The sequence below is a fragment of the Dryobates pubescens genome, chromosome 8, assembly GCF_014839835.1.
Source record: "Dryobates pubescens isolate bDryPub1 chromosome 8, bDryPub1.pri, whole genome shotgun sequence".
Taxonomy (NCBI): domain Eukaryota; kingdom Metazoa; phylum Chordata; class Aves; order Piciformes; family Picidae; genus Dryobates; species Dryobates pubescens.
The window spans coordinates 43,328,078-43,349,441 of NC_071619.1; the positions used below are offsets into that span (position 1 = coordinate 43,328,078).

At 50.4% G+C, this 21,364-nt stretch overlaps 1 protein-coding gene across 1 annotated transcript in view; it reads left to right on the forward strand.

Moving 5' to 3' along the window:
* Positions 1 to 328: 328 nt before the first annotated feature.
* Positions 329 to 21,364, forward strand: part of FOXJ2 (forkhead box J2) — a 42,104-nt gene continuing 21,068 nt past the window's right edge. The window contains exon 1 of the mRNA XM_009896663.2: positions 329 to 497. The gene's annotated coding sequence lies outside the window, so the exon portion shown is untranslated. The remainder of the gene's footprint in view (positions 498 to 21,364) is intronic.

Below are 21,364 nucleotides of genomic sequence, written 5' to 3' on the forward strand. Positions count from 1 at the left end.
CATTGCCTGACCCCAAGAGGGTTTTCCTCAAACACCCTGTGCAAGGAGAGAAGGTGCACCTCCCAGTTACAGGGAAAGGAGAAGGCAGAATTTGCAGCTGATACCTACAGAGAGAGCAAGAATTTTTTTCAGACAAAGACATTAGCTCACCCTTAAGGGTAAGGTGCACCTAGAGGGAAGAGAAGAGAGATTTGCAGGTAGGGAAATCGAGGAAAACTGATACCAAATTATCTGACAATCGGTGGAAAAGCTGTCTCCTAGGGGAGCACCCCTTTAGTAGTTGCCAGAAGGCAGTTTTAGGGGACTGCCAGTCCCAGGCAGATCAAGATCCTGGTTTCATCCACAAACCCTTCGCCCTCCAAATATTTCTTGAAGAAGCTCTTGGAGTAGCTGACAGCAATGCTCTGATGATGGGTCTCAGAGAAGTGTGAAGGGCAGCACTCCAGAAACCAACACTGAAGATAATCCACCTCCCTCCAGAAAATCTTCCAGACAGAGTGAGTGACCACATTATATTGCCTCTCTCTTCCTAGCTGTCCTCTTCTTTAGCCGCCTGTTCTTGTTTTCCATCTCTCTTCTCTCACTGTATCTGCTTTCCTTTTAATTCCTTCTCTTTCTGAACCTCTCCCCAGGCTTCTTTTTCTGCATGTCTTTCTCCATCTCTGTAATGTAGCTCCCTTATATGCTGTATGGAATTGACCTGCTTCTTTCCCTCACTATTTAGCTTATGGGAGACCTTAGATCTATTTAATTGTAAGAAACCTCCCTACCCTTTCCCTTCCACGTTCTTTCACTGACATATCCTAGGCTCAGTCTTCCTCATTATTGGTATGAATTAATTTCTGTCATTTAGGGGTCACTGAGAAGGATAGTACTGGCCAAAAAAGCATTGAGAAGTCAGGAGCAGTGATTTGGTGTCCTAGTGTCCAAGGATGCACCTGTGGGGTTGGAGTGTCAGTTGCTGTCCATGTGGGTCACACTGTGCTCATAACAATGTGAATAACTTGATTTGGGGATGCAGATCCTGGTGCCAGTGCCCCAGGATGCATGTGCCAATGTACCTAGGGGCTGTGGGATTCTGGAAAGAGTGCCCTTGAGAGTGGGTCCTGTGGTACTCAGGGGCCTGGGTATGAAAGTCATGACGGTGCTGGTGGAACCTGTTCCGAAAGGCAGGAGAAGCCATTCTGTTGCCACCAGTTTTCATCTGTGATTCACGCTGTATTCTGGGGCTGGGGATGTGAATCCTCGTGCTAGTGCCATGGGGAGCCAAGCTGGCTGCCTTCTGAAAATGAGGCAGTTAATTTCCAGTCACAAATGAGTGTTCTGACACTAGGGTAGTGATTTCCTGAGAAATCAAGTCTGAGGGAGATTTATCTCAAATGAAGTCAAAACAGATTCCCGTAGCAGAGTGTCAGGGTATCTCTCCTGAGATATTCCTGCCTCTGTTCTTCAGTGAGACAGCAGTGACGAAATGGAAGATCAAAGGGTCCTTGGCCAGACCAGGAACCCTTCTGGCGTCCATTTGGGAGCACAACGGTTAACAAGGAGTCCCTGAAGAAGGAACTGTGGAGATTAGACAAAAGCTGCGAGATCTCTCCAGAGCTATTCGTCATTTTGACAGCTATAGGTAGCTTCAGAAGGTGTCTCTTTCTGAGGCAAGGCTGAACCATGAAGCGTGCATCTGTTCTGGGGGTACTGTTAGGTGCCCTCCTACCTGTTGCCCTTTAGTTATGCAATCAGCCTGTTTTGAGTAGAGCTGTATTATCTAGCACAAGGGAAGAGATAACCGAGGCATTCTGGCCTTTGTACATCCAAGGGGTAACTGACTTTTCATGCTCCTGAGGTTGATTTACTTCATCCTGCCCCTTTCCTCACAGTAATGACTTGACATTTTTCAAGTGCTTTTGGCTCTGATGGATGCCAGGGCACTTCAGAGAGCGTGTATGCCAGCCTCACAAAATTCTGCTCCCCCACAGCCATCATCTTTCTGTACATGAAATGGTTTGTTGTTCAGTACCAATGCTAAAGATTAAGATGTTGTGTTTGCTGCCTGAGCTTTAAATATTCACGCCAGACATACCAGGCTGAAAGTTGTGTGCTGTAGAGTAATTTGTTAATTGCTGACAATGCACTCAGTGCTGACTCTGAATCAATTTTGTAGTCTAAAATGCAGCTGTAAATTTAAGGAAGAGAATGAATTTTCTTGTTTTAGTGAGCATAGCTCTTGAGTGTCATCATGGTATTCCCATCAAATGTTCCTCACAGGCAAAAGTGAAGCTTGCTCTGAGGGGGAATGCTGCAGCTATTCTGCACCATTTATTTAATCCCAAAGTATCCCTAAAAGAAAAAGGCAGAGTGTTATTTGTCTTCATAAAAATGCATGGTGCTTTGTAGACACACTGCAATGGAAGTGCTGCCTCTTCAGGAGTTCACATTAAGAGTGTTGAACCCAAGCACCTCAACTTAGGCTCTAAACCCCGCATTTAGGTACCTAAGTAAATAGGTTTAGGTACCTAAGTAAACAGCATAATTCTTGTGATTGCCCAGGAATGTACAGTTGACTTTAATATTTGAGTCAAGAGACATGTAGTTACACAGACAGGGGCTTGTAAATGCCAGCTGGGATATCCATGCTTCCAAAAGTTGACTTTTTAAGTGGAAGCAGCCAGCTGCTGTCCTATGGACACTTTGCTCCCATCCAAAAACTTAGTGTGTGCTGTTCCTCAGGTCAGGCCATTAACTGAGATTAAATGAGGTGGTCTAGAGAGTTAGGGGGAAATTACTGAAAGATCCTGAGGTTATAGTAGTGTTTCAGCATGTGTTCTGTAAGGTCCGGGCTTTCATCTGGAAATATGGCTCTGTAAGCAAGATTCTAGGAGGCAGAAAAGTTGATATGACACACAAGAAACAGTTTGAGGAGTTTGGATGTGATTTCCCAGTCTGAGATGGGGTTATGACCACTGCAGTACTTTACTTTGTTTGTTTTGTTTCTTGTGCAAAACAAGTGAACACCCAGCCAAAAAACACCACCAAACAAAACAAAACACCAAAAGAAGTGAAACCCCCACAGCCCAGCAACACAAAGTCCTCCAAAGAACCCCCAAGCATCCCATCTGAACCCTGCTGTCTCTGGGGAAGTTTTTTCCTTGCCATAGTTACAGGTCTCTTTGCTTCCTACCTCTTCACCTGAGCTTCAGCTGCCCTTCATATAGTGGGAGATCCAGGCTGCATCACAGCTTGGACCTTTGGCCCTTCGGATGTCAGAAAGGAAGCATGGCTCATGGCAACTGCGATATGGACAGCTGTCTCTCGAGAGCAGGGCTGAGCTGATTATCTCATTTTACACAGTTGTCAAACAGGAATTACATCTCAGGCATTAGCAACCAAAAAAGTTGAAGGCTTTTGGACTGATTTTTCCACTTGTTTCTCCTGCTCTTGGTTGGATCCCTAGGCAGTGACATTCACACAGAGCTGTGTGTCTTGCAGTACTGCAGTTGTAGAATCTAGCACTGAGCGATGCTTTAGAATCAAAGCTTTCAAAGGACCTTTTCTAGCATTCTGGGTCTGGAAAACAACCTGGAAAAGATGAGTAGTACCTAGATTAGTGGACAGCCTAAAATGGCATCCCCAAAACATTTGAACTCTCCGATTGTGTGAACTCTGAAACCTAAAGAAAAGCATTTAAATCTCTCTGTTGCTGGCAGCTCCACATGGTATTAGTTTAGCAAGAGCACACCACTGATGTGTTTAACCCCCAGAAGCTTGCCATCTTGGTAGGAGTCAGCAGTGCTTCTTTTGCTGCCTCTTCTGTTGGGTTTGTTTCTTTTTTCACTAAGGGATATATGATGAAGTTAAAAGTCTACCATGTGTTCTTGCCCCGTGCTCCTGTTTTGCCTTTTAAAGGCAGCCTGTGCATGTCTGGTGCTGAGCAAGAGCAAGCATGCTGCTGTATGTTTTTGCAGTTAAGGAGTTGCAAATTTTCATTTTAAGTTCAAAATGAAAATGCACAATCATGGGAGTACAAAAGAATTCACAGCAGGGCTTGGGACCAGCTTCACGGTGTGTCCTGTGCTTTCCTCAGATCTGCTCTGGGCTGTTGTTCCAGCCTTCTGTCTCTCACCTGCTTCATCTTCTGCTGCATCCCATTAGGAACCTTGGAGTTGGTGTCTTAGAGGTAGACAACAAAGAGATTTTGCTAGTTCCTGACCTTTTGGAACCTTTTCCTGAAGCCCATGTTGAGCTTCCTGGCATCGTGTCACAATTGGGTTCCTCTCTGCATGTTTAAGGCCCAGCATGTTTTCACTCCGCCTACTTCTATACACTCATTGCCTCCTACACTCCATTCCTCCTCCCAGTTCTTTCTGTACTGCTCCTTGCATCTCATTTTCTGTGCTGTCCCTTTGGCATTTTGTCCTGTGGTCAGTACCTGTTGCTGGGGAGTAGCATTTCATGATCTATCAGGCTCATTCTCCCACTCTCCCTTCTGCCCTACCCCTCTTGCCTTCCTCAGGAACAGCTGGATTTGAGTTGGTTGCAATGAAAAGCCTTTGAGTTGCATTCTCTGGTTCTTTCCATTTTCCAGGATCTTGCTTTTGAGAGCTGGGGTGCACAGTTTGTGCAAGGCCTGGTGCCTCATTCCTTATTTTTCTAATCTGGTCAATTTATTTGATGTGAAGATTGAACACATCCAAGTGCCGGGTTCTGCACATTGGCCATAACAACCCCAGGCAGAGCTACAGGCTGGGGTCAGAGTGGCTGAGAGCAGCCAGGCAGAGAGGGACCTGGGGGTGCTGGTCAGTAGCAGGCTGAACATGAGCCTGCCGTGTGCCCAGGCAGCCAGGAGGGCCAATGGCATCCTGGCCTGCATCAGGAACAGTGTGGCCAGCAGGAGCAGGGAGGTCATTCTGCCCCTGTACACTGCACTGGTTAGGCCACACCTTGAGTCCTGTGTCCAGTTCTGGGCCCCTCAGTTTAGGAAGGAGGTTGACTTGCTGGAGCGTGTCCAGAGAAGGGCAACAAAGCTGGTGAGGGGTCTGGAGCACAGCCCTGTGAGGAGAGGCTGAGGGAGCTGGGGTTGCTTAGCCTGGAGAAGAGGAGACTCAGGGGTGACCTTCTTCCTGTCTACAACTCTCTGAAGGGAGGTTGTAGCCAGGTGGGGGTTGGTCTCTTCTCCCAAGCAATCAGCACCAGAACAAGAGGATGCAGTCTCAGGCTGTGCCAGGGGAGGTTTAGGCTGGAGGTTAGGAGGAAGTTTTACATGGAGAGAGAGATTGCCCATTGGAATGTGCTGCCCAGGGAGGTGGTGGAGTCACCATCACTGGAGGTGTTTAGGAGGAGACTTGATAGGGTGCTTGGTGCCATGGTTTAGTTGATCAGATGGTGTTGGATGATAGGTTGGACACGATGATCTTGAAGGTCTCTTCCAACCTGGTTTATTCTATTCTAAATAAAGGAATACACATTCTTTCTTTGGCCCTTTTTTGTGTGTCTAAGGGAGGGTGAATAATGAGGGAGAGGGAGAGGTGATGAGTGAGAGCTTTTATACCTTCAGGAAAAGAACATTTGCTTTTTAATTTTTTTTAATATCTAATTAGCAATTCAAATTTTGTTTATGCTTTCTGCTCTACAAAGACTGTGGCTGATTGTGTGAGAAATATGTAATTACTGCTAAAAGTTCAAATTTGGATAATTGGGAAGGAATCTGAACCTTTTTGTGGTCACAAATTAAAGGAGCAACATTTCTGAATTCTCAGTTTCCCCACAAAAAAAACTATTAAGTAAACCCAAAACACTTCTGCCTCCCCATCAGGAACCTGCAAGTAAAAATAAACAAGCTGATGAAGTAGTTCCCTCTGCAATTACCTTTCTCTCTACCTGAGTGAAGCATGCAAGCTTTGAATGGGGAGAACTGCTCTGTGATTTTGGAGAGCTCTGCTCTCAGCATGGTCCTGCTGCTCGTTTGCTGGCTGAACCTGAGCTGTTCACTTCTCCATGCATGGCTTCTCATTTATTCTGGAGCAGGCTTTTTATCACAGTATCACCAAGGTTGGAAGAGACCTCAAAGATCATCAAGTCCAACCTGTCACCACAGACCTCATCACTAGACCATGGCACCAAGTGCCACATCCAGTCCCCTCTTGAACACCTCCAGGGATGGTGGCTCCACCACCTCCCTGGGCAGCACATTCCAATGCCGAACGACTCTCTCAGTGAAGAATTTTCTCCTCACCTCCAGCCTAAACTTCCCCTGGTGCAGCTTGAGACTGTGTCCTCTTGTTCTGGTGCTGGTTGCCAGAGAGAAGAGACCAACTCCCTCCTGGCTACAACCCCCTGTCCGGTAGCTGTAGACAGCACTGAGGTCTCCCCTGAGCCTCCTCTTCTCCAGGCTAAGCAACCCCAGCTCCCTCAGCCTCTCCTCACAGGGCTGTGCTCCAGGCCTCTCCCCAGCCTTGTTGCCCTTCTCTGGACACCTTCAAGTGTCTCAATGTCCTTCCTAAACTGAGGGGCTCAGAACTGGACACAGGGCTCAAGGTGTGATTTTGATGCTTTGTAAGGGTTCCAAAGTATAAGGATGAAAAACACTTTCTGAAGGCTGGCTGTTCTTCTTGCTGTTGATTACTTGAATTACAGTGTGACACCGAACTTAAAACCTCTGTATGCCACTTCTGGGGGCACTAAAACACAGTGAAAGCATGATGTCCCAGTTTTATTTCATAGAAGGAGCTGTGACTCCAACAATGGAAGATCCTGCACAGTGTTTGCAGCCTAGAACTCAATTTTTTAAGTTGACTTAAGTACCGCTACTCTGACTCCCTCGAAGCCTCTCTGAAGATCTCTGATGACCTTTTCTTGGCCAGGTCTCAGGGTCTCTATTCCATCTTCATCCTTCTTGGCTTCCTTGCTGGTTTTGACACTTGATCATGCCCAGTCTTGAAATCCTGTCCTCCCTTGACTTTTGTCTCAGTAGTTTCCTTCTTTCCCTCCTGCTGCTCTGGTAGTTTGTTTGGTTGCCTCTGCACTAAGCTGTTTGTGTTTTTCATGCTTTCAACCCAGAACCCACCACTGGTGTCCTCTCTTTGTTTTTCTTTACCTTCTTTCATGCCAGTGCTACTCAATTGTACAACTTAGCATGCTGCCTTCCCATCTTTGTGAATGGTTTGCTGCAAGGTTAAGACTGCTGAGGCCAAGATGGAACTCCAGAAAGCTCCTCTGCAATTTCCCTTGGTTTCTTGCTTTCCTCTGTTACAAGCCTGCACAGTTGGGCCTGTAACAGGTTTTCTCACACTTACCTTGCTCTGTACATGCACTCATCTAATCTCCCACTTCTTTCTCAGCCTCTGGGTAAGCCTCACGCTTTTGCCTTCATTTACCATCTTGGTTAGTGCTGGCCTTGGTTCTTGTTGGCCTTGATAACATCATGATAACTCCTACATCATACAAGATTACCTTCTTGCCTTATTGAGCTACCTTCCTGGCCCATTTTCTCAACCTGTTGCCATCTCCTCCTTGAAATGCCTGTTCTGTGGCTGCCTTCCACCACATAAGGTTCCAGCTTCTTGTACTCACTCTAAGGGGCCTTCACATCTATGTGTCTCCCCTATCTGTCAGTGTCTCCCCTGGCATTCACACTGCCAGCAGCACAAACATGAGATTGTGTTTTTCATTTCTTGCATGGGCATCTCTTCACATTCTTCCTCAGCTGACTCATACCTTGATACAAAGAGGAAAATTGCCAGCCAATAGGGGCCAGACATCCTGCAAGCTGCTGATTTCCATATCTGAAAATTATTCAGAAGGTCTTCACTGATAGTCAGGGGCAGTTGTCTTCCTGTCTGTACCCCCTCTCCCTGGCTGCTTCTGGAAAGAGGCACGATGACAAAAGTAAAAATGATCCTCTCTCTCTGCCCTTCACCAGCCCCCCTCTCTGCCCTTCACCAGCCCCTCTCTCTGCCCTTCACCAGCCCCTCTCTCTGCCCTTCACCAGCCCCCCTCTCTGCCCTTCACCAGCCCCCCTCTCTGCCCTTCACCAGCCCCTCTCTGCCCTTCACCAGCCTCCCTCTCTGCCCTTCACCAGCCCCTCTCTCTGCCCTTCACCAGCCCCCCTCTCTGCCCTTCACCAGCCTCCCTCTCTGCCCTTCACCAGCCCCTCTCTGCCCTTCACCAGCCCCCCTCTCTGCCCTTCACCAGCCCCTCTCTCTGCCCTTCACCAGCCCCTCTCTCTGCCCTTCACCAGCCCCCCTCTCTGCCCTTCACCAGCCCCCCTCTCTGCCCTTCACCAGCCCCTCTCTGCCCTTCACCAGCCTCCCTCTCTGCCCTTCACCAGCCCCTCTCTCTGCCCTTCACCAGCCCCCCTCTCTGCCCTTCACCAGCCCCCCTCTCTGCCCTTCACCAGCCTCCCTCTCTGCCCTTCACCAGCCTCCCTCTCTGCCCTTCACCAGCCTCCCTCTCTGCCCTTCACCAGCCTCCCTCTCTGCCCTTCACCAGCCCCCCTCTCTGCCCTTCACCAGCCCCCCTCTCTGCCCTTCACCAGCCCCCCTCTCTGCCCTTCACCAGCCCCCCTCTCTGCCCTTCACCAGCCCCCCTCTCTGCCCTTCACCAGCCTCCCTCTCTGCCCTTCACCAGCCCCCCTCTCTGCCCTTCACCAGCCCCCCTCTCTGCCCTTCACCAGCCTCCCTCTCTGCCCTTCACCAGCCCCTCTCTGCCCTTCACCAGCCCCCCTCTCTGCCCTTCACCAGCCTCCCTCTCTGCCTTCACCAGCCCCCCTCTCTGCCTTCACCAGCCCCTCTCTCTGCCCTTCACCAGCCCCCCTCTCTGCCCTTCACCAGCCCCCCTCTCTGCCCTTCACCAGCCTCCCTCTCTGCCCTTCACCAGCCTCCCTCTCTGCCCTTCACCAGCCTCCCTCTCTGCCCTTCACCAGCCTCTCTCTGCCCTTCACCAGCCTCTCTCTGCCCTTCACCAGCCTCTCTCTCTGCCCTTCACCAGCCTCTCTCTCTGCCCTTCACCAGCCTCCCTCTCTGCCCTTCACCAGCCCCTCTCTCTGCCCTTCACCAGCCCCTCTCTCTGCCTTCACCAGCCCCCCTCTCTGCCCTTCACCAGCCCCTCTCTCTGCCCTTCACCAGCCTCCCTCTCTGCCCTTCACCAGCCCCTCTCTCTGCCCTTCACCAGCCCCTCTCTCTGCCTTCACCAGCCCCCCTCTCTGCCCTTCACCAGCCTCCCTCTCTGCCCTTCACCAGCCCCTCTCTCTGCCTTCACCAGCCCCCCTCTCTGCCCTTCACCAGCCCCTCTCTCTGCCCTTCACCAGCCTCCCTCTCTGCCCTTCACCAGCCCCTCTCTGCCCTTCACCAGCCCCTCTCTGCCCTTCACCAGCCCCCCTCTCTGCCCTTCACCAGCCCCCCTCTCTGCCCTTCACCAGCCCCCCTCTCTGCCCTTCACCAGCCCCCCTCTCTGCCCTTCACCAGCCCCCCTCTCTGCCCTTCACCAGCCTCCCTCTCTGCCCTTCACCAGCCCCCCTCTCTGCCCTTCACCAGCCCCCCTCTCTGCCCTTCACCAGCCCCTCTCTCTGCCCTTCACCAGCCTCTCTAAGATGGGGAAGGTCAGGATTGGAGCAGAGCAGTATTTACTCATAGTTGCAAAGTGGCAAGGATGTGTGCTGAAGAAAGGACCTTTTGTCAGTGCCTGTAAGGAAATGAGCAGGAGATTTGGTTTGAGGATGGTGCACACAATGGATCATCTTATGACTAGGATGCAGAAAGTCAGTGCAGTACTAGCATTTTAAGTTAGAATAAACTCTCAATGGGTGTATGTTCTTTGCCTGTGTGGTTCTGAGTCCTCCTGACATTCAGGCATGGTACACATCTTTGCAAGGTGTGAGCCTGGCTAGGAGTTATCAGCTGGTTTGTCTCAATACCATTCAGTCATTCAGTCAGAAAAGCTGCTAACAGCATAGTGTAAAGGAATTACTACAGTGGTGAGACCTAAGGGATGATCTTCACACAGTATTACTGAGTTGTTCAGACCATTCTGCAAATTCAGTTTCAGCTGCTCTTCACTTCCAGACTTCTCTTTGAGAGGCTTTTCTGCAGTGCTTTGGTAATGGTAACCCTGGGAGTTCCCTGCTGCGTTCACATTGCTGCCACATGGCATGCCACTGACCTGCTTTTGGTACCAATTCCCTGACTTTCTGTCAATTCAGTACACAGTTCTTGCTAGTGCTTGATTCCTCTTTCCACAAGTGGGCCACAATGGGTTGAGGCTTGTTTCAGCAGTTATGACAGAGTTTCTATTGACTAATCCTTATTCAGTGGTTCATCCTTTGGTGAGCAGGCTCTGACCACTGGCAGTCAGATTTTCATTTTCACTGTGCCTGGGTGGCATCCATTTACCTCTGGGGGCTCTCATATGTAGAAGCTGTGTAGTATTGCTGTTATTAAACAGTCTCACAGTATCACTAAGGTTGGAAGAGACCTCAAAGATCATCAACTCCAGCCTGTCACCACAGACCTCATGAATAGACCATGGCACCAAGTGCCACATCCAATCCCCTCTTGAACACCTCCATGGATGGTGCCTCCATCACCTCCCTGGGCTGCACATCCCAATGGCGAACGACTCTTTCAGTGAAGAACTTCCTCACCTCCAGCCTAAACTTCCCCTGGCACAGCTTGAGACTGTGTCCTCTTGTTCTGGTGCTGCTTGCCTGGGAGAAGAGACCAACCCCTTCCTGGCTACAACCTCCCGTCAGGTAGTTGTAGAGAGCAATGAGGTCACCCCTGAGACTCCTCTTCTCCAGGCTAAGCAACCCCAGCTCCCTCAGCCTCTCCTCACAGGGCTGTGCTCAAGGCCTCTCCCCAGCCTTGTTGCCCTTCTCTGGACACCTTCAAGTGTCTCGATGTCCTTCCTAATCTGAGGGGCCCAGAACTGGACACAGGACTCAAGGTGTGGCCTAACCAATGCAGAGCACAGGGGCACAATGACCTCCCTGCTCCTGCTGGCCACACTATTCCTAATGCAGGCCAGGTTGCCATTGGCCCTCTTGGCCACCTGGGCACACTGCTGGCTCATGTTCAGGCAGCTGTCAATCAGCACCCCCAGGTCCCTCTCTGTTTGGCAGCTCTCAGCCACTCTGACCCCAGCCTGTAGTTGGGGTTGCTGTGGCCAAAGTGCAGCACCTGGCACTTGGATTTGTTGAATGCCATCCTGTTGGCCTATGCCCATCTGTCCAGTCGGTCGAGGTCCCTCTGCAGAGCCTTTCCACCCTCTGACCAACATCTGCTCCCAACTTGGTGTCATCTGCAAACTTGCTGCTGACTGACTCAACCCCCTCATCCAGATCATCAATGAAGATGTTAAAGAGCTTGGGGCCCAGCACTGATCCCTGGGGCACACCACTGGTGCCTGGCTGCCAGCTGGCTGTGGCACCATTCACCACCACTCTCTGGACTCAGCCTCCAGCCAGTTCCTAACCCAGCACAGAGTGCTGCTGTCCAAGCCACGAGCTGACAGCTTAGCCAGCAGTTTGCTGTGGGGGACGGCGTCAAAGGCCTTGCTGAAGTCCAGGCAGACCACATCCACAGCCTGCCCCACATCCACCAGACAGTCACCTGATCATAGAAGGAGATCAGGTTGGAGAGGCAACAAGGTTAACCTTTTTTCCCTGGCAGACCCATTTCTTCTACATGGGAATACAAATACAGTTGTCATAAGTGCATGTGGCATTCTTTTAATCTAATTTTCTCTGCATATCCTTGCAATGATGTGAAGATCTTCTGGGCAAGATGTTCTGCATGCTCACCTACTTCTGGTGGTGTCTGTAGTTTCAGAGCTAATTTGGATTATGGTATCAGTGCTTGTATATCCTGTGCTGAAGGTTTACTACTGGATGGGACTCTTGACAGGCAGCTAAAATTGAAATCAAAGCATCACAGAGCATTAGGGGTTGGAAGGGACCTTGCAAGATCACCACCCCTGGAGGTGTTCAGGAGGGGATTGAAGGTGGCACTTGGAGCCATGGTTTAGTTAGTCCTGAGGTGTTGGGTGACAGGTTGGACTTGATGAGCTCTGAGGTCTTTTCCAACCTTATTGATTCTATGATTTCTATCATCCAAGTCCAACCCCTTTGCTAGAGCAGGACCATGTAGAGCAGGTCACCCAGGACTGCCTCCAAGTGGGTTTTGAGTGTTTCCAGAGAAGGAGACTCCTCAACCTCTCTGGGCAGCCTGTTCTGTCATCCTCACAGTCAAAAAACATTCCTTATGTTCAAGGGTACCTTCTGTGCTCCAAATTGCACCCATTGCCCCTTGTCCTATCCTTGGACATCACTGAGAAGAGCCTGGTTCTGTCCTTGCAGCATGCACCATTCACATCAACATTCATGAGGTCACCTCTCGGTCTCCTCCAAGCTAAAGAGACCCAGCTCCCTCAGCTTTTCCTCATAAGGGAGATGTTCCACTCTCTTAATCACCTCTGTGGCTCTGTACTGTACTCTTTCAAGCAGTTCCCTGTCCTCCTTCAACTGAGGGGCCCAGAACCAGGCACAATATTCCAGATGTGGCCTCACCAGGGCAGTGCAGAGGGGCAGGAGAACCTCTCTCAACCTACTAACCATACACCCCAGAATGGCATTGGCCTTCTTGGCCACGAGAGCACATTGCTGCCTCATGGTCATCCTGTTGTCCACCAGGACTCCCAGGTCCTTTTCACCAGAGCTGCTCTCAAACAGGTTAGCCCCCAGCCTATATTGGTCCATGGCATTGTTCTTTCCCAGCAAAGTGGGACAAGGTGTAAGACTTAGGTGTTCAAGGGGGGATTGGATGTGGCACTTGGTGCCATGGTCTAGTCATGAGGTCTGTGGTGACAGGTTGGACTTGATGACCTTTGGGGTCTCTTCCAACCTTGGTGATAACTGTGATACTCTACCCTTGCCCTTGTTGAACTTCATTCAGTTCCTCCCTGCCCAATTCTCAGCCTAAGTCTGGCTGAATGGCAGCACAGCCTCCAGGTGTCTCAGCCACTCCACCCAGCTTGGTGCCATCAGCAAACCTGCTGACAGTTCTCCCTGTGCCCTCATCTGGGTTGTTGATGAGTATATTGAGTAGTAGTGGTCCCAGTACTGACCCCTGAGGGACTCCAACTGGGCTCTGTCCATTGGCCACAACTCTCTGACTTCTTTCCTTCAACCACTTCCCAATCCACCTCACTACCTGATCATCCAGACCACCCTGCCTCAGCTTAGATGCAAGGATGCTGTGGGAGATGGTGTCAAATGCTTTCCTGAAATCAAAGACAAACCACTTCTACTGCTCTACCATCATCTGTCCACCTGGTTGTGTCCTCATAAAAGGCTATCAGGTTGGTCAGCCATGACTTCCCCGTGGTAAAGCCATGCTGACTGCTCCTAATGACCTTCTTATCCTTGATATGCCTCTCTAGGCAGTGCCAAGGATGGAGGTGGGGCTGACCAGTCTACAGTTACCTGGATCATCCTTCTTGCCCTTTTTGAACACTGGAGTGGCATTGGCTTTCCTCCAGTCCTCAGGTCCCTCTCCTTGTTCCCCATGACTTACCAAAGATGATGGAGAGTGGCCTAGCAATGACTTCTGCCAGCTCCCTCAGCACCTGCAGGTGCATCCCATCAGGACCCATGGATTTATGGATGTCCAGATTGCTAAACTGATCCCTAACCCAATGCTCATCAACCAAGGCAAACTCCTCCTTTATCTTGACTTGCTCTGCAGCCTCAGGGGTCTGGTGCTCTTGAGGACAGGCTCCACAGTATAGACAGAGAAAAGAAGGCATTTAGTATCTCTGCCTTCTTTTTGTCCTCTGTCACCAGCACAACCACCTCAGCCAGCAGTGGTCTGCCTTGCCTCCAGTGTCAGTTTTGTCTGCAGTGTGGTTCAGTGTGGTCAGTTTTGTCTGCAGTGGTGTTCCCCAGGGGTCAGTGCTGGGCCCCATCCTGTTCAATATCTTTATTGATGATCTGGATGAGGGCATTGAGTCCATCATCAGTAAATTTGCAGATGACAGCAAGCTGGGGCAGGAGTTGATCTGCTGGAGGGTAGAGAGGCTCTGCAGAGGGACCTGGATAGGCTGGACAGATGGGCAGAGGCCAAGGGCAGGAGATTGAACACATCCAAGTGCCAGGTTCTGCACATTGGCCACAACAACCCCAGGCAGTGCTACAGGCTGGGGTCAGAGTGGCTGGAAGGACCTGGGGATAGTGGTTGACAGTAGGCTGAACATGAGCCAGCAGTGTGCCCAGGTGGCAAAGAAAGCCAATGGCATCCTGGCCTGCATCAGGAACAGTGTGGCCAGCAGGAGCAGGGAGGTCATTCTCCCCCTGTGCTCAACACTGGTTAGGCCACACCTTGAGTCCTGTGTCCAGTTCTGGGCTCCTCAGTTTAGGAAAGATGTTGAGCTGCTGGAAGGTGTCCAGAGAAGGGCAACAAAGCTGGGGAGGGGTCTGGAGCACAGCCCTGTGAGGAGAGGCTGAGGGAGCTGGGGTTGCTTAGCCTGGAGAGGAGGAGGCTCAGGGGAGACCTTATTGCTCTCTACAACTCCCTGAAGGGAGGTTGTAGCCAGGTGGGGGTTGGTCTCTTCTCCCAGGCAACCAGCCCCAGAACAAGAGGACACAGTCTCAAGCTGTGCCAGGGGAGGTTTAGGCTGCATGTTAGGAAGAAGTTCTTCCCAGCAAGAGAGATTGTCCATTGGAATGTGCTGCCCAGGGAGGTGGTGGAGTCACCATCACTGGAGGTGTTTAGGAAGAGCCTGGATGAGGCACTTGGTGCCATGGTTTAGTTGATCAGATGGTGCTGGGTGAGAGGTTGGACTTGATGATCTCTGAGGTCTTTTCCAACCTGGTTAATTCTATTCTAAAGAAGCCTTTTTTGTTGTCCTTAATCTGTCTTGAAAGGTTTAATTCCAAGGAGGCCTTAGCTTTCCTAGTTGCCTCCCTACATCCTCTGACAGGAGTCTTGTATTCTTCCCAAGTGGTCATGCCCTCTTCCCATGGTCTGTAAACTCTCTTCTTCCACTTGAGTTTGCCCAGCAGGGTAACCATGCTGCTCTCCTGGCTCCCCTTCTTGGTTTTCAACCTGTTGGGATGCTCTGATCTTGAGCTTGGCAGAAGTGGCACTTGAATGTTACTCAACTATGCTGGGCCCCATTACCTTCTAGCCTCCTGTCCCATGGATTATCCCTAGCAATTGCTTGAATGGGCCAAAGTTGGCCCTGCTGAAGTCCAGGCTTGTGATCCTCCTTTGTGGAGGATCCTACCATGCAAGATGCTGAACTCTACCAGCTCATGGTTGTGGCAGCCAAGGCTGCTCTCAACCTTCACTGCTTCTACCAGATCCTCCTTGTTAGTGAGTATAGGATCCAGCAGTGCTCCTCTCCTAGTTGGCTCATCCATTGTTTGCATCAAGAAGTTCTGATTGATGAGCTGGGGGACCCTCCTGGCCTGTGGCTGGCTGAGGAGGCCTTCCAGCAAATAACCTGTGTGAAATCCCCCAGGAGAGCCAAGGGCTGGAGTTACGAGGCTGTTACCAGCTGTCTGGAGAAGAGCTCCTCAGCTTCCTCATCCTAATCTGGTGGCCTGTAATGGGAACCCACAGCAGTATTCCCCATGCTAGTCTGCCCCTTCATTCACACCCACAAGCTCTCCCCTCATTTGCCTGGGACAGAGCTCAACACGTTCTGGTTGCTCTGGCATGCACAGAGCAGCTCCACCACCTCACCCTGCTGACCTGCCTCTGCTAAAAAGGACATAGCCACCCATGACCACATGCCAGCCATGTGAGCTGTCCCACCATGTCACTGCCATCAGATCATAACCCCTTGACCACACACAGGTTTCCAGCTCCTCCTGGTTATTCCCCATGCTACCTGCATTGGTGTGCAGCCATTTCAGGGAGCAATCTGAGCATGCTGATCCCTCCCTGCCTGGCTGGGAGACCTTCTGGTCTTCATTAATACCAGAGCACTGCCCCACTGGTGCAAGCCCAGCTGCAGCCCCACCCCCCTTCACATCTAGTTTAAAGCTCTATGAATGAGCCCTGCTTGTTCTTGTCCTAGAACCCTTTTCCCCCTGCCAGATGAGCCTTGCCCACTTACTCCCCTCAGGCCTGATGTCTTACAAAACCAGCTGGGGGTGTTCAGGGCGAGGCTTGACAGGATGCTTGGTTGCATGGTTTAGTTGATTGGGTGGTGTTGGATGATAGGTTGGACATGATGATCTTGAAGGTCTCTTCCAACCTGGTCTATTCTATTCTATTCTATTCTATTCTATTCTATTCTATTCTATTCTATTCTATTCTATTCTATTCTATGATGAAAGAACCCAAACCCCTGCCTGTGTCACCAGTCTCAGAACCAGGTATTTACAAACCAGATCCTTCTGTTCCATCCCAGGTCACTGCCTGGAGCTGGGAGGAGGAAGTCTGTGCCGCAGACTCTTGCCCCAACCATCCAGGGCTACAAGGTTGGTGAGGGGTTTGGAACACAGCCCTGTGAGGAGAGGCTGAGGGAGCTGGGGTTGCTTAGCCTGGAGAGGAGGAGACTCAGGGGTGACCTTCTTGCTCTCTACAACTACCTAAAGGGAGGTTGTAGACAGGCAGAGGTTGGTCTCTTCTCCCAGGCAACCAGCACCAGAACAAGAGGACACAGTCTCAGGCTGTGCCAGAGGAAGTTTAGGCTGGAGGTTAGGAAGAAGTTCTATACAGAGAGAGTGATTGCCCATTGGAATGGGCTGCCCAGGGAGGTGGTGGAGTCACCATCTCTGGAGGTGTTCAGGAGGAGACTTGGTAGGGTGCCTGGTGCCGTGGATTAGTTGTTTGGGTGGTGTTGGATTGGTTGATGGGTTGGACACGATGATCTTGAAGGTCTCTTCCAACCTGGTCTATTCTATTCTATTCTATTCTATTCTATTCTATTCTATTCTAATCTATTCTATTCTATTCTATTCTATTCCTATTCTATTCTATTCTATTCCTATTCTATTCTATCCACTCAGACTGTGGGATGCAGCTTCTCTTCAGCCTGGCTGCTCCCAGAAGGCTGGGGGAAGTAGCTTCTCTGAGATGCAGTTTCTCTGTCACAGGCTCTGTGGTTTCCCTGGGAACTTTTCATTCCAGGTACATGCTATCAATGGGAATTACTCCCAGAGCAGTGCAGGATGCCTCTCTCAATGGGAGAGTGATTGTTTTGCTGCTACTCTTCAGGCAAATGCCAAAGATTTCTCTTGCATGCCTTGGCATATATTTAGAATCGCAGCTCCTACTTGCAGTGGTAAAATGCTGTGTGCTGAGGGTGGAGGGATGCTGTGGAGGCATTTCTGCTGTGGTGATGTATTCTCATTGTGCTTCTCCAAAGTGCTTGGTTTACTTTTTCCTTCAAACCTGCTTTTAGGAGGGGTTTAATGGGACAGCCATTGTTATTGTTATTAATAGAATAAATCTTTAGTAGTAGTCTTACTGCAAAGAGAGGAATTTTCAGCTCAGAAGTATTTTAGGCATACTTGTACGCTGAAAATAATTAGCTGTTTCTTTTGACAGGTGTTACATATTCCCAAACTTAACTTATGCAGCACCATAAATAAGCAAACTAATCTTAACCTAGACTGTCTGAGTGGTCTCTGGGAACTGGGTTGGGAACTGGCTGGAGGCTGAGCCCAGAGAGTGGTGGTGAATGCTGCCACAGCCAGCTGGCAGCCAGGCACCAGTGGTGTGCCCCAGGGATCAGTGCTGGGCCCCATCCTCTTCAACATCTTCATTGATGATCTGGATGAGGGGGTTGAGTCAGTCATCAGCAGGTTTGCAGATGACACCAAGTTGGGAACAGATGTTGGTCAGTTAGAGGGCAGAAAGGCTCTGCAGAGGGACCTCGACTGACTGGACAGATGGGCAGAGGCCAACAGGATGGCATTGAACAAGTCCAAGTGCCAGGTGCTGCACTTTGGCCACAGCAACCCCATGCAGAGATACAGGCTGGGGTCAGAGTGGCTGAGAGCTGCCAAACAGAGAGGGACCTGGGGGTGCTGATTGACAGCCGCCTAAACATGAGCCAGCAGTGTGCCCAGGTGGCCAAGAGGGCCAATGGCATCCTGGCCTGCATTAGGAATAGTGTGGCCAGCAGGAGCAGGGAGGTCATTGTGCCCCTGGACTCTGCATTGGTTAGGCCACACCTTGAGTCCTGTGTCCAGTTCTGGGCCCCTCAGTTTAAGAAGGACATTGAGAGACTTGAAGGTGTCCAGAGAAGGGCAACAAGGCTGGGGAGAGGCCTTGAGCACAGCCCTGTGAGGAGAGGCTGAGGGAGCTGGGGTTGCTTAGCCTGGAGAAGAGGAGGCTCAGGGGTGACCTCATTGCCCTCTACAACTACCTGAAAGGTGATCGTAGACAGGATGGGGTTGGTCTCTTCTCCCAGGCAACCAGCACCAGAACAAGGGGACACAGTCTCAAGCTGTGCCAGGGGAGGTTTAGACTCGAGGTGAGGAGAAAGTTCTTCACTGAGCGAGTCGTTCGTCATTGGGATGTGCTGCCCAGGGAGGTGGTGGAGTCACCGTCCCTGGAGGTGTTCAAGGGGAGATTGGATGTGGCACTTGGTGCCATGGTCTAGTTGTGAGGTCTGTTGGGACAGGTTGGACTGGATGATCCTTGGGGTCTCTTCCAACCTTAGTTATACTGTGAGACTGTGATACTGTCTCTGCAATGTATGAAGAGTGGCTGAGGGAACTGGGGTTATTTGGTCTGGAGAAAAGGACACTGAAGGGAGGCCTTCTCGCTCTCTACAAGTACCTGAAAGGAGGTTGTAGCCAAGTAGGTGTTAGTCTCTTTTCCCTAGAAACAAGTGATAGGATGGGAGGAAGCAGCTTCAAAGTTGCACCAGGGGAGGTTTAGGTTGGTGGATATTGTAGAATCACAGAATCAGCCAGGCTGGGAAAGACCTCAGAGATCATCATCTCCAACCTATTACCTAATACCTCATGACTAACTAAACCATGATTCCAAATGCCTCATCCAGTCTCTTCCTAAACATTCCAGTGATGGTGACTCCACCACCTCCCTGGGCAGCACATTCCAATGGCCAATCTCTCTTGCTGGGAAGAAGTTCTTCCTAACCTCCAGCCTCAACCTTCCCTGGCACAGCCTGAGACTGTGTCCTCTTGTTCTGGTGCTGGTTGCCTGGGAGAAGAGACCAACCCCCACCTGGCTACAACCTCCCTTCAGGTAGCTGTAGACAGCAAGAAGGTCTCCCCTGAGCCTCCTCTTCTCCAGGCTAAGCAACCCCAGCTCCCTCAGCCTCTCCTCACAGGGCTGTGCTCCAATATCAGAAAAGGTATTTTGAGTGAAAGGGCTGTCAGAGGCTGGTCCAGGCTGCCCAGGGAGGTGGCTGTATCCCCAGCCCTGAAGGTGTTTAAAAGGCACAGAGAGCATGGCATCATTAAGGTTGGCAAAGACCTCTAAGGTCCTCAAGTCCAACCATCAACCCAGTACCAGTGTGCCCTCAAGTGCCATGCTCACACATTTTTGTAGTGCCTCCAGGGCTGGTGACTCTCAGCCCTTACCTGGGCAGTGCTGTTTCAATGCTTGACCACTCTTCTGGTAAAGAAATTTTTCCTAACAGCCAATCTAAACCTTCCCTGGCACAACTTGAGGTCATTCCCTCTCATCCTATTGCTTGGGAACTTCCTCACCTCCAGCCTAAACTTCCCCTGGTGCAGCTTGAGACTGTGTCCTCTTGTTCTGGTGCTGGGTGCCTGGGAGAAAAGACTCACCCCACCTCACTGCAACCTCCTTTCAGGTAGTTGTAAAGAGCAATAAGGGTCTCCCCTGAGCCTTCTCTTCTCCAGAGGTGGTGCTGAGGGGCATGGTGTAGCTTAAGACCTGGCAGAGTTAGGTCCTGGTTGGACTTGGTGATCTCAAATGTCTTTTCCAACCAGAACAACTCTGCCATTCTGGTGGTGCACTGTTTCTCAGTGCATTTTTGCTGCATGCTTACATAGTGGACAACAAAAACACTTGAGAAGTTGATCTCATTAGTCAAGGCACTGATGAAAATCAGTCAAGGCCATATCTGTGTAACAGCTTAATTATAACTAAACCATGAGCCCAGTGATGTACCTTGAGCTGGGCATGACTTCAAAGTTTTCATTATCCTCTTCACTGATGTTTAGTCCCATCTTTGTGTTTCATGTTGTAACTTTCAGCATTGCCAGTTCAGGATGCCACAGTTACTGTGCCACCTGCACTCTTTTGCACAGAATAGTGCAGGACATTCAAAGCCATGCCATCCTGATAGGGGTCAAGAGCATGGTGACATGGACAGGGGTGGACTGTGACAGTTCCTATTCACATAGAACAGAATAGGAATGGAATGGAATGGAATGGGATAGAATGGAATGGAATGGAATAGAATGGAATAGGATAGAATAGAATGGAATAGGATAGAATAGAATGGAATAGGATAGGAGTAGAATGGAATAGGATAGAATAGAATGGAATAGAATAGAATGGAATAGAATAGAATGGAATAGAATAGAATAGAATAGAATGGAATAGAATAGAATAGAATAGAATAGAATAGAATAGAATAGACCAGACCAGGTTGGAAGAGACCTTCAAGATCACCACGTCCAACCTATCATGCAGCACCACCTAATCAACTAAACCATGCAGCCAAGCACCTTATCAACTCTCCTCCTGAACACCTCCAATGGCACCACCATGGCACCAAGTGCCACATCCAGGCTCTTCCTAAACACCTCCAGTGATGGTGACTCCACCACCTCCCTGGGCAGCACATTCCAATGGCCAATCTCTCTTTCTGGGAAGAACTTCCTAATATCCAGCCTAAAGCTTTGCTGGCATAGCTTGAGACTGTGTCCTCTTGTTCTGGTGCTGCTTGCCTGGGAGAAGAGACCAACCTCTGCCTGTCTACAACCTCCCTTCAGGTAGCTGTAGAGAGCAAGAAGGTCTCCCCTGAATCTCCTCCTCTCCAGGCTAAGCAACCCCAGCTCCCTCAGCCTCTCCTCACAGGGCTGTGCTCCAAACCCCTCACCAATTTTGTTGCCCTTCTCTGGACACACTCCAGCAAGTCAACCTCCTTCCTAAACTGAGGGGCCCAGAACTGGACACAGGACTCAAGGTGTGGCCTAACCAGTGCAGAGTACAGGGGCACAATGACCTCCCTGCTCCTGCTGTTCCTGTTGCAGGCCAGGATGCCATTGGCCTTCTTGGCCACCTGGGCACACTGCAGGCTCATGTTCAGCCTCCCATCAGCCAGTGCCTTTAGGTCCCTCTCTGCCTGGCTGCTCTCCAGCCACTCTGACCCCAGCCTGTAGCACTCCCTATGGTTGCTGTGGCCGCACTGT